This window comes from Silene latifolia, chromosome 7 (assembly GCF_048544455.1).
Source record: "Silene latifolia isolate original U9 population chromosome 7, ASM4854445v1, whole genome shotgun sequence".
NCBI lineage: Eukaryota > Viridiplantae > Streptophyta > Magnoliopsida > Caryophyllales > Caryophyllaceae > Silene > Silene latifolia.
The window spans coordinates 109,381,413-109,394,610 of NC_133532.1; the positions used below are offsets into that span (position 1 = coordinate 109,381,413).

The 13,198-nt window shown below is 35.6% G+C and overlaps 1 long non-coding RNA gene across 3 annotated transcripts; it reads left to right on the forward strand.

The window, feature by feature from the left end:
• Window positions 1-11,204: 11,204 nt before the first annotated feature.
• Window positions 11,205-12,778, forward strand: LOC141591232 (uncharacterized). 3 transcript variants are annotated; one of them, XR_012520748.1, is made up of 4 exons: window positions 11,205-11,389; window positions 12,025-12,099; window positions 12,206-12,274; window positions 12,366-12,778. It is a non-coding gene; the product is annotated as an uncharacterized LOC141591232 (long non-coding RNA). The 3 variants fall into 3 exon arrangements; XR_012520749.1 differs by lacking the exon at window positions 12,025-12,099; XR_012520747.1 differs by lacking the exons at window positions 11,205-11,389; window positions 12,025-12,099 and having other exon boundaries at window positions 12,106-12,274.
• The last annotated feature ends 420 nt before the right edge of the window (window positions 12,779-13,198 follow it).

Below are 13,198 nucleotides of genomic sequence, written 5' to 3' on the forward strand. Positions count from 1 at the left end.
AAATCAGAACAATTGCAAATAAACTCAACATCAATTATTTTAAAGCATAATTGTGATTATGCTATAGTTTTCACATGATTATTGTAATAGCGCAAGGTATTATTAAATGAACAAAATCAGAACAATTGCAAAAAAATTCAACATCAATTAATGTAAAGCATAACTTTGATTATTGTAAACGTCTAACACACTTATTGTAAAGTATACCCCTGATTACTTGTAAAAAAGTCTAACACAATTATTTTGCAATCTTGCGGTTATTTTAAAGCATAATATGGATTATTTTAAAACGTAATCTTGATTATTTTAAAGCGTAATGCATTTTTCATTCTTCTTCTTCATCTTCATCCTCCATTTCATTTTCCTCTTCATCTTCTTCCTCCAAAGCATGCTCAACAAACGGATTTGGACAGTTTCTCTTGTCATGGTGTCCCATTTGTTTGCAGTTATTACATAGCCTCTTCGGTTTGCTCGCCTTCTCAATTGCCTTATCCTTGTTTGATTTCATTCTCATGCCGCTTCCTTTGTTTTTTGCAATCTTTGGTGGAAGAACAAAGAATATTTGATTTTGCTTTGAATGACCTAAGAGCATTTCCAGTTCTTGATCCTTTGTCAAGCTCTCTTTGGTTGGATTTATTTTCTCTAGGAATTGTAAAAGCATCAAACTTAGCTCCTTTATTTGATTTTCAGGCATCGAGTTAAGAACACTTGTTGTTGCATAAAACTCTGACCATACCCTTGATAATTCCAACTTTCTCAAATCAGTGGGATCGTAGTCTTGCAATAACTTTCCATCCAGTCCATACAAAGGCTTTCTATATGATTTCTTCGTCCATCTAGTTTCGATGTCTTTGCTCCGGTATGCTTTGCGTCCTTTTCCGATATAATCCATATAATGTGTTTACAAAGGATTCCTTTCCTCTCAAACATCTTGCACGTACATGTTGTTTCCTTTGATTCGTTATTGTGAGCAACCTGCATTACAGTGTAGTTATTTTAAAAGACAAACATAGTTATTATATAGTTCAACATGAATTATTTTATGCAGACTAGCAATTAACACCAAGGTGAAGTCCTTCAGTTTTTTTATGTTTAATATAATGTTACAAATTAGTTTTCACATGATTATTAATTTATTCAAATGATCAAATGCAATTATTTTAAAGCTTTCATGTAGCTGATTATTGTAAAGCGTTTGCCAAATTATTGTAAAGCATACCTCTGATTATTTTAAAGCTCTCATGTATCTGATTATTGTAAAGCTCTTCCCAAATTATTTTAAAGCATATCCTTGATTATTGTAACAAATTAATATATTTATGGAAAAAAATCAGAACAATTGCAAATAAACTCATCAATTATTGTAAAGCATAATTGTGATTATTGTATAGTTTCACATGATTTTTTTAATGGTAAAACACGGTTATTTTATTCTTTTATCACAGTTATTGTATGTTAAAGTAAAAAGACAATTATGTTTATAAAATTGAATAATCTGAAATATTCTATGCTTCCTGTAGGCATCTTCAACATTTATAATGTGCATGTTTCCTTGCTCAGAAAACCCCCTAACGGCACACGAACAGGGAGCCATTTGCACTTGCTCTTGGAACTCATAGAAAATAGTATGTGTATAGATTTTAGAGGCATGTTTTTCAATCATTGTCTTAGAAGAAACCTGTGGCAATGTGCTGTCACTTGCAGCATCAAGAAATCTGTGATTATAGCGTTGTTGTTCCATTGCACTCTGAAAACGCAACCAAAATTCTACAAGTGTGCCATCTATGCTCTCAAATCTTTTGAAATAACTGTTTTGACTCTCTGATCTTTGTGTAGTCTTCAAAAGGCAACCTAAAGGCAAATCCCTAAAGTAAGCAGATATCCATTTGTGCCTTTTGCCATACATGTATGTCAACCAAGTATTATCATTCAACTCAAAGTCATTAATCACTTGAGTCCATTTTTCTTCAAACTCAATGGGTTCCAAGTCATTATCCTAAACAACTCCGCATATCCGCTCAACAAAGTCAGTCTCCTTACAACTCTGTGACTCAACTTTATCGGTAAGTTTTTTCATTATATGCCACATGCAGTAACGATGTCTTGCTTGCTTGAATACAGAACGCACCCCGAGTTTAATTGCCGGATCTTGATCAGTAAGAATGCACTGAGGTTCCTTGTTGCCCATACAATCAAGGAACTTCTTAAACATCCAAATGAATGACCCATCGTTCTCATGATCGACAAGTGCAGCAGCAAAAGTCACTGATTTTTTGTGGTTGTCAACCCCAGTGAATGGGGTAAAGGCCATGTGGTACTTGTTAGTACCGTAAGTAGGATCAAAGGTGATGGTGTCCCCAAATAAGGAATAATTCATTCTTGCGTGTGCATCTGCCCAAAAGATTTTAGCCAAACAATTATCCTCATCAACTTGGTAAGCATATTAAAAGCCATCTTGTGATTCAGAAAGTGCCTTTAAATAATCGAGAATCATGTCAGCATCTTTCTCACCTATATAACATTTAATATTTCTTTTGAAGTTCTTGAATTCTGTGAGAGATGCACCAATGTTTGCATACCCATTTGATTGTTCTGCCAGAATTCTAAAAGTCTTGGTAGCCCCGATGTTGAGTTTACAATTGTTAACAATTGTCTGCTTCATGTAAAGGTTAAGTGTTCTTACGTTTTTCCGAATTCCCGTTCTTTGAGTGAGCGAGTCATGATTAAGACCTTCATAAAACGTATCAATAGCATACCCTATTAGCTCTTTAAGGTCATTGAATACAGCACAAAACCGTATTTTTGCCTTGCAACCAAATCTTGTTATTTTTGTTTTCTTTGGCTCTACAGACCTTTTTCTCTTCTGTGTTTTCAAATTCAACAACAGGTTTGATTTTTTTGCGATCCTCTTTGAATCCATGTCTGTTGCAGACCATTGATTTTTTGTCTATCAAACCATCACGGAATCTTGTTTGTGTGTACTTTCTTGGTATGAAACCACAAGCCACATCATATAAATTGTAAAACTCTATTGCCTCCTCTAGCTTTACAAACATTAACCCCAGAGCAGGTTTGAAACTCTTTTCTACCATCCTATTCCACTCCTCACTGCCACCTGGAGTATATCTCAATCCCAGATTATGGATAGTATTTTCTCCCATTTCGAGGCAATGAAAGAGGTGTAGAAAAAGTTGTTGCATTGGTAGTATTAATTTCAATGCCTGGAAACATTAAAACAGGAGAACTGTTATGGTATTATTAATTTCAATATCTTAGATTCTATACAAAACAAAACAATACAACCTCTGCAACAGCAGTTATTTTAACGTTATAATGCAGTTATTGTATTATACAAATGCAATTATTCTATCAGAGAGGGGAGTGTTTTAGTGAAATTGGTAGCCTAGTCCACTACAATACACACACAGTTATTTTAATGTAGTATTAAAGTTATTTCATTATTAAAGAGTAGTTATTGTAAGGATTTTTTTGTCAGATCCTATAAACTAGTATTTATTATGAAAAAAAGATACGATTTATTGTCCTTTATCTCATACACAAAGATTTCTACAAATGTGATAAATGCATGGGCTAATATATTGAACAAGCGAGAGGAGTTAAAAGCTGCCTCATCCCCTTTGCGTTTATACACTTTTGTTACTCATAATGTAAGTTATCCTATGATTGATTTATGTTTGTTTTAACCTTTAGTTTTAATCAATGTTGTGTTTTCCTATATAGATATTATTGCATTAACATGCTATCGTCCTACCTGACTTTATTTTTGTTGTTAAATGTGTTTAACTTCAGGGAATTAAATGTGAAAATATTACCGAATACGAGAAAGTCAAATTGGTGAGCTTCAACTATGTCTTTTTTATTTTTAGTAGCATTCGTCAGTTTTGTCCTGTTTATGTTTCCACTAAGGTTGATATATGTGTTTCAAAACCAGATGCTGTTCCCATTTACACTCCGTGAGCCGCATCTGATTTGTGTCAACATGGTGTCTCGAAAGATTGAAGTCATTCATCCTATGCTTCCTAACTCAGTAGACTTCGCTGATTCTGTCTGCATGGTGGTGAGAATATGATTTTGCGCATACCAGTTCACTTTGTCAAACGTTGGATTTAGTTTTCTCACTCCGTTGACGTTTCTGATTGTAATCTGACTTTTTTCAGAGGGATTTTGTTCGATGTGACATGATCTCCAAATCATCCGGTTTAAGGCGATCCAGTTTTTCTCATGTGAAGAATTCGTCCCCAGAACGCATGTGATTGACGTCGTGGATGATGGCATTTATCTGATGTGTTACATGGAGACATATACGGGGTCCCGCCAAATGCTCAAATCTCAGTTCATAAATGTAAGATACGTCCTTTTGTTTGGCTATGTACGTTTAGTAAATAAGTAATCACAACTTTCTCATTAACAATTTTTTCACATATTGAATCATCCAGTCTAGATCAGGGGCTGCAATTGGCAAGATCTTTCTTAAACAGAAGATGAAGTACTGTTTTGCTGTTTTGTCGTGCCCTCAGAACGAATTATAAAAACAAGTGTTGATGGCTGCGAAGCGTCTCAACGTCAAATCTGGGCAAGCACCCATCTTTTTCTTTTTCTTCTTTTTTCTTTTTTTTCTTTTTTTGTTTTTGTTTTCTTTTTCGTTTGCAAGTGATCGTTAATCTTACTAAATATATTTTCCTTCTTCGTTTTTTAGAGGAAACAAGCGGTTGTACAAGAAGTGGAATATACTGATACGCACCTGTTAGACTACGTGTTCCTTATACGTGCGGGAGAATCAGCTAAAGAGTAATGTTTCATCCTTTTTAGCATGTTTACCTTGTTAACTTTATATGTGTTGTTAGAAATAGCACATACTAAGCTTTTTTCGTTGGTGTATACGTTATTTTTGTAGTGACGTAGTCGTCGAGACAAGCTTTGGGCAAGTAACAAAAGAGGGCATGTGCTCTCTGAAACCTCGGAAATGGGTTGTGGATATGGTATGGTCACTTTTTAATTTTTGTACGTGTTTCTTTCTATTTTATGTAGTATAGAACAACACTCGTTTTTTCAATTCAGGTGATCGATATGTTCGGGATCTATTCAACTATGCTAAAGCCGGATTTGTTGTATATCCCATCTGCCGCACGTGTGAGTGTTACCCTTTTCATCCGTGATTCATTTAATATTATCAATTTGAATGTTTGACTTACTAATCGTTATGTTTGTTTATTCTAGCATCTCAATCCTCAACGAGATAAAAATCTTGGTCGCAATTACATCAAAACATCATATATGCCTACAGATGGGGTGTGTGTGAAAGTTGTAAGTATATTGTTCTGTCTTTCTAAAATGTGGGTATGTATCACACTGTATTTTTCGTTTATGAAGATCAAATACATTTCATTCATACCATACGTCTTTTAATTTTGCCAACGGATTTTTATACCCATCATTGATAACGAACACTGGTTTCTTATTGTGTGTGATCTGGAGATGAAGACGAACTATATTCTGAACTCACTACGTCCTAAGGATATCCGGGCTGACACTGAACTTGCTGCGGAAGTGGTATATTTTTTAAAATATTATAATTGTTTTCGTTCAGATAATGCTTTCCTTAATGATTCATGACTAATAGGTTCAACGTATCATTTTGTTCTAGGTTAGTAATGTCTTCCAGATCTTATGCCGGTCCAAAGGCTACAAGCATCTTGTAGGGGTGCCTCTAGCTAAGTTTTCGACTCTGACTGTTCCTCAACAGCAAAATCTGTAAGTACTCATCTATTTTTATTTACTTATCAGCTGAGTATGTCACACTAGGTTAGTTGCTAGGTACAGTTAATGCAGAATTGTGCGTCGCGACGATATGTCCCATGTTTTTATTTGATTTTTGTATGCTGGACATGAGGTGTTTTGTGCATGGATGATAAAGTAAGGCCGCCTGTGTTGGTACTTATTTTAGTTTTGTTTGGTGAAGGTTTGATTGCGGCGTTCATGTTCTCAAACGGTTAGAAGCTGGACGCAACCGAGTTCTGTGGGAAGACAAAAGCAACTTCAAGGCGTTGGCTGGATTTAGGAAGGACGTCGCGCTCAAGTTGTTACGTTGGCAGGAGAACAAGCGTAAGGTATTCAAAATAAATCTCATTTTTCATTTGTCTTTATCGTTAGTTTTAACTGATCACATCTGTATAAGTGCAAGGTTTACATCGTTTTTTTCTCATGTGTGATATGTAGGTTTACTAAAAGTCATGGGAGCGGCTTTGCGTTTGGCAGGATTGTGGCTGACATGTAGGCTTAGTAAAAGTCATGTACATCTTATGGACTTTGTGATGGTGTAATTAGGGTTCTGTTGCATTGTATTAACTTCCTTTACGGTTATCTGTGTTTCTGGTTTCTAAGTACAAGGCGTCTTTTGAAACGCCTTTGGTTCATGTTGTTTTCATTTGTGGCATCCCGTTGAATATGGAATCATGATAGTTTTGACAGTTTGTAATGGAAGGGCATCGCCCCTACTTTTTGTGGATAATATGTAGGATATGCATCTCATTCCGTCTGTTTGTGTTTAGACAAATGGTGGTGTCTATGTGGCAATGGGCTAGGAATCGGGCAACCTCTTTCATTACTAAGTACGCTCATCATGTATAACATGTGCATCAATCGTGTTAATATACACGCTCATCATGTATAACATGTGCGTCAATCGTGTTAACATGTGCATCAATCGTGTTAATAGCCACAACATCAATTGTGATAACATATTAATACTATATTCTTTAACAACCCAACAACAACCGTTCTTTTTTTTTTTAGTGTCATACAATATCAATTGTGTCTATTGAAATCAATCGTGTCTAATGAAATCATCAGGTAATAGATAATTAGATGTCATACAATATTAGGATTTTGTCTATGTAACCTAAGTTCGCGAATCTTTGTTTATTAATATGTTACGCTGCGTTTTTTCACAAATAATACTAATATGTACGATTTTCATGTAAAACATGTGCAACAGTCGTGTTAATATTCACGCTTTTTGTCTCTTGCACATAGTTAGGAAATCATCAGTTATTGGACAATAGCTGAAAGTTTACTTTTTACCATTTCACATATCAAAAAATGAGCAGATTCATTAGCTCTTAATATCTAGAACGCAAGCCTTCCATAAGCTTTCACTTGTATATGATAATACAAGTGTTTCCATTCACAATTCTGATAGATACACTTTCAAATTGCTGGATGCATGCACATATAATCCATGTGGATACGCTAGTATGTTGTGATATACGAATAATAAAAAATAAAAAGACATACAAAGGAAAAAAAAAGATCAAAAAAAAAAAAATGTTCAAAAATCCCGTATAACAGATCAAAAATGAAGTCTCAATTCCTCTCGCCATTATTCATTATATTTGGGTATGTGATCCGCAACTCTTTTTCGTTGTTCATTCCTGAAACGAAAAAATGCTATAAAACATTAACGGTTACAAATTTGATTAGATACAACAATAATATCCCTTAATGAAGCACCAACTAAACAAATTCAATCTGCACCAGTATTCTCTAATAATGAATGCACCAAAATTAATAGCGTACCTGTATCATGGAATCATACTCTCCCAGGACAATTTTGACTATCATGGAACCCTAATTCTCCGCAAGCATTGCATTTCCTAGCCGCTTTCTTTTGTTCTTTTGTAGCTTTCCTTTTGGGACATCATTCTTTTTCCAGACCCTTTTGTTTTTTACTGAATAGGAGGTAAGACAACCACTTCCTTTGGTATTTTTGTTCCTAAGAGCATCTCAAGTTCCCTATTCTTCTTTCTCAGCCTATCACCCGTGTTACTACTACTACTACATTCTCGACGTCTTGGTTTGTGCGCTTATCTTGTCTTTAAAACCTTTCGAATTTCCAACCAAACATACTCGCTTTTTGTTCAAATGAGCGTCACACACGAGAACACCTCGGACCATAAGGTACCAATTTTGTGCCGTTTAACATCTAATGAGTTACAATCTTCAATTAAAGTATGTGGCACATTATTACAAATCGGGTGACATGTTGCCAATTTGCTCCACCGACTTAACAGATATCTTTTCGGAACATTGTCAAGGCCTTGTTCTTTCAACACGTAAAGCGCATGACGGCACAAAATTCCATGTCTCTCGAACTTTTTACAGTGCGCTTCACTTTCATTTCGTCGAGATAAAGTTAACATAGTAAACCTTGTCTTTTCACGATCAATAATGGGGAAGTCATCATCGTTAGTAATCCCTAATATTTTAACACCACAGGTGAAACAAGCACCACCCACTCGTTTTAAATTCGTAAAAACATCACCGGGGTGTAGAACTCGAAGCGTGTTTTTCCAAAGGGTGAGGCGTTTCTAGATCGGGAAGGAGTTTTTGACTCAGCTATTAATTTGGATTGTTTCCATCGCTGAGCGTCCATAGCACTCTCATACCTCATAAGAAACTTAACCAAAGTTAAGTGTGGGTTCATGAAATTTCCGAAAAGCTATTCTCGGACTCGGACACTGGACGTGGTTCTCATTAGTCCACCCATAAATAAATCCCCGAAATATCTTGGATCCAATAAGCCCTTTTGTCAAACATGGTATCTAACCATTCATTGTCGGTCAGCCCGTATGAAGATATAATCGAGCACCACCGTTCCTCAAACTCGGACGGTTCGATATCTTCCGCCCAAACACAGAGCACAACTCTTTCATGAAGTTAGTTTCTCGATATAGCGTAGTTCCGATCTTGTCTGGCAGCTTTTTCATGATATGCCACATGCAATATCTGTGCTGAGTTTTGTCCCCGAACACTGTTTTAACCCCTGATCTTATGCCCTTATCTTGATCAATAATTATGCATACAGGATACTTATTGCTCATTGCACTTAGAAAATTCTGAAACAACCATACGAAATCCTCATCAGTCTCTTTCCTTATAAGTCCTGCTCCAAATGACGCATTTTTTGTGATGGTCAACCCCCGTGAAAGGGGCAAATATCATTTAATACGTGTTCATATTAAACGTCGTGTCAAAAGACGTCATATCACCAAAGAGACTGTAATTCTTTATAGCTATAGGGTCAAACCAACAAACCCTAGATAGTCGACCACGATCGTCAACATCAAAATCAAAGTAGTACGAACTACACATGGCTTTTTTGTGCATGAAATTTTCAATCATCATTTGCGCGTCATACCCTTTAATAAATTTTTTCACATCCCTCCAAAATTTTTTGAAGTCCTCAAGTGATGCCCCTACATTTTGATACCCTTTCACGTACTCTTTGAACATCCTAAAGCTTTGCACAGGCCCCTTATTCACTTTAGAATTATCAACAATCATGGATTTATGTATAAGGGTTAATTCTCGTGACTCAGTCAAATGCACCACGGTGTTTGGTGTTGAGAGGAGGTGGGTGTGACCTTCATGAAAGTCAACAATCACTCATTGTCCTTTTTCATTTCTTCGAAAAAAAATCTTTGCATTACACAAAATTCTAGTTCTCTGTCTCCTTTTTACCTTCCCTCTAGGCTTACTTTCTCCAGCTTTACTGCACACACAGTACTTAGTCATGACAACCCCAACTATGTTTCGTTGCGTCGACTTCCTCATTTTAAAACCAGAATTAGCAGCATAAGCCTTATAGAAATCTAGCCCATCCTCTAGTTTATCAAAGATCATACCCAAAACAGGCTTCAATTCTGGCGCACATACAGGTATTCTTTCCTCCGGGTTTGTCTCGATGATTGGTGAGCCTGCATCTATGCACGCTACACAGTAGAACAGTATGGGTATAAGCAGCAAGTTCAAATAACTAATGCACAACAAATATAATTTTCAGGTACGCTAATTTAGTCAAAAGCACAAAATCAATTAGAAAACAAAAATCACAGAAATTAACTCAGAAATTTGTGCCTGATCGCTGACATATCGTATTTTTCATTACTGTCTACTTAACGTAGACGTCAAGATACACCAAACACGTCTTATAATTTCATCACAGGCAGAAAGTCAAATGTTTATTATGACACGAATTGGTATATCCCTTAATTATAATTCTAGATACGCTGCTGACAAAACACAAACGCATCAACTACACTAATATACATGCTTTTCATATACGTTGGTTTATAAAGGGCGGTTCCGTTCTTCTACCAGGTACGTTTTCCATATAAGGCAATTACATCAATTATACTAATATACATGCTATTGAACTAAACAGAATACTGTATAGCGTGCATAAGAAATATGATCAGCAAGTGTAATAATCAACTCTAAAACAAACTGCATATCACATACACTAACCAGACCGGTAAGACAACTGTTCATATCCATCAGTCTCATCAATTTATAATACCAATCAGGCTAACGATACACGAGCAGCAATGGTAATAATTTGTCTTCCTATGTTTAAATTAGTATGAATACGCATCAAAATGATCAATAGATACATCAATCAGACGATTTTATTGTAACGATTTATAAAAAAATCTCATCTCAACTGATTTGCAGATGTACATACCTAGATGAGATGATGTCTGCACGATATCATTGCTAACAGATGGAACAATCGCATCAGTATGTTCCCCCAAATCGCTAGAACCCTCAACATCCATAATTTTCTACGATTGAAATAATTCTGGAATGCCAATCGAAATCACAAAATCGATTGTTAATGCATCAATCACACCAAATCAATCAGAAAAATATTATATCAGTACATCAATTAGATGATCGACGCCATTGATTATGATCAATTTCGTCGATTTTGGCGGCTATAGTTTGAGTGTTTTTTCGCGGAATTTCCTATGTTTTCGCGGAAATATTTGTTTAGATTTGGGGGAAAAGTTTTGGAAAGTAGAGAGAGAAAGAGATTTTTTGGATTTTTTTGTCAAACAGTCGGGTTAGCTGTGTGTTAGGTTTTTTTCGAAATCACGCGTGATTTTTTGCTTAAACTACTATTGTAGGTCGTTCTCACCGTTTGCACCGAGTGATCGTTCTCACCGGATCCCGCCTCTACAGCAGAGATCCGGTGAGTCCAGGGTTTTAAATGAGTCCGTCCTACTTTTCTGGACCGTAGGATCTAAGATAATCAGCGGCTATGATTTAATGAAAAAAAGGACACGTGAGTTACGCTGGGTTGACAACCAGCCTTTCATATTTCATCGGAAAAGAAAAAAACACTCCTCCTCTCTCTTAACACTCTTTCTCTCTCACCTCTTGATCCTTCTCGTCTTTCCACTCTTTTAACTTAACAACCTACAAAAATCGAAACAAATATGACTTAGATCAAGGATAATATAATCTAGTCCATATCCAAATAATGTCGGCGTATTTCATCATCGAATTCCATGGAAATATGTGTTAGGTATTGTATCTCTCTTTTTCGAATTTTTAATTGATCAGGATATCTTTAAGAAATGATTAACTTAGGTATGTTTATAGAAGTGCATTTTGTTTAGCTGTTCATTCTCTCCGTTATCGCAGTGCCTAATTTCATGGATTTTCGCTTCAAAATCAATAACTAATCTTCAAACCCTAGAAATCCGTTAGATTTAATTTTTATCGTATAATTTTTGTATATGTAGCAGAGACTTGATTAACTATTTTCATGATTTTTTATTAGCAGAGATACTAAGACTTCAGAATTTCATCTTTTGATTTTAATCACACTCCGATTGAATCATTTGATGAATGATGCTTATATATTTTGATGTTGAAAATATATTCCGTAATACACACTGGTTGCTAATGTAACATATACTTGGTGTTATTATAACATGTATAGGGTTGTTACTTCAATATACCTGGAGTACTTGTTATTAAATCGCATATAAAGTTATCGTAACACATACATGGTGTTATGGTAACATTTTCTACAAGTTACAATAACAAATATCCGTGGTTATTTTTTTAGAGTCACACTCGTTACAAATGTTGTCTGTAATAATTTTGTTGGTGTTGAACTATGGGCGATGCTTATGTTGGTTCAGAAATACGCAGGAAATGGACAATTATAGATGTGGAATAGATAAGGAATGCTTATGCCATCATGATATACTCTATAAAAGAACCATCGTAAGATAAGTGTGTAAGACTTAGTTATACTAAGAAAGTAATAATTGCCTATTCGTGTTCCTTTGATCTGAAATTTATGTCTAGTTCTTGTGTTTATTTCCGACAGGAGAACCCCGATTTGTAGAGGTGGTTGAGTGAACAGGAACAACTACCTGAATCAATCATTAAGAATCCAGTGAGTTTGTGGTGTATACTCAGTATAATAATTAATTATCTGATGTCTGTATTTTGAACATAGAATTGCACACTAAGTTCAACTATCATAGGTATTCACAGTTGTTTGAGAAAAGGTTGGAAGCAATCTAAACAAGTATGCTGCCGGAGAGATGCGCGCACCGCCCGGACAACCATGGGTGCGAGGATGGGGTGATCATATGAGCATAGCCCAAAACAACCCTGCTTAGCTTCCGGAAATCAGTAGCTGTTCTATGCATTTCACTTGTAAGTCACTTGTAAATTGATCTGCGGCTCTAAATCTGTTACCGCGTCAGGGCAATGAGCCAATGATGATGTGTGTTTAATAATCAGGTGAATGAACATAGCTTTAACAGATAAGGCCATAATGTATAGTCCATTTTTTTTACCCTTGTATATTTCTACTGTGTGTATGTTTGAACTTTGAAGGGTGTTCCCATAGTCACTCCCTTGATATGGACATGTTTGAAAGTATTGAGGTTCATTAAGTTGGTCTTTCGAGTTGTGGAATAGGTAAGGAATGCTTATGCCATCATGATGTACTCTATATAATTAAGATAATCAAATAGGACAACATTCATTATTTCCTTGACTGGTTTTATTGAAACATAACAGGTGTTACTCTTCTTTTTGGCAACTGTCTAAAAAGCTGTATAAAGTGCTAATCTCTTCTTTTCGGAAGGCTAATTTTTTGGCAACCGAATAAAGGGGTTATCTTGAATTTCCTTCGAGTGTAGGCCATAAATTTTATGCAGAACGATTTAGTTTTATTAAGTACTTTGAGCTCTAATGCAAAGATGCTTCATGAAGGCTATTAGCTCAATATGGTTGAGCAATGTCCATTTTCGCATGTAAAACATACTGACTATTAATTATAACACATGTTACCTGTATAGTAAATTAT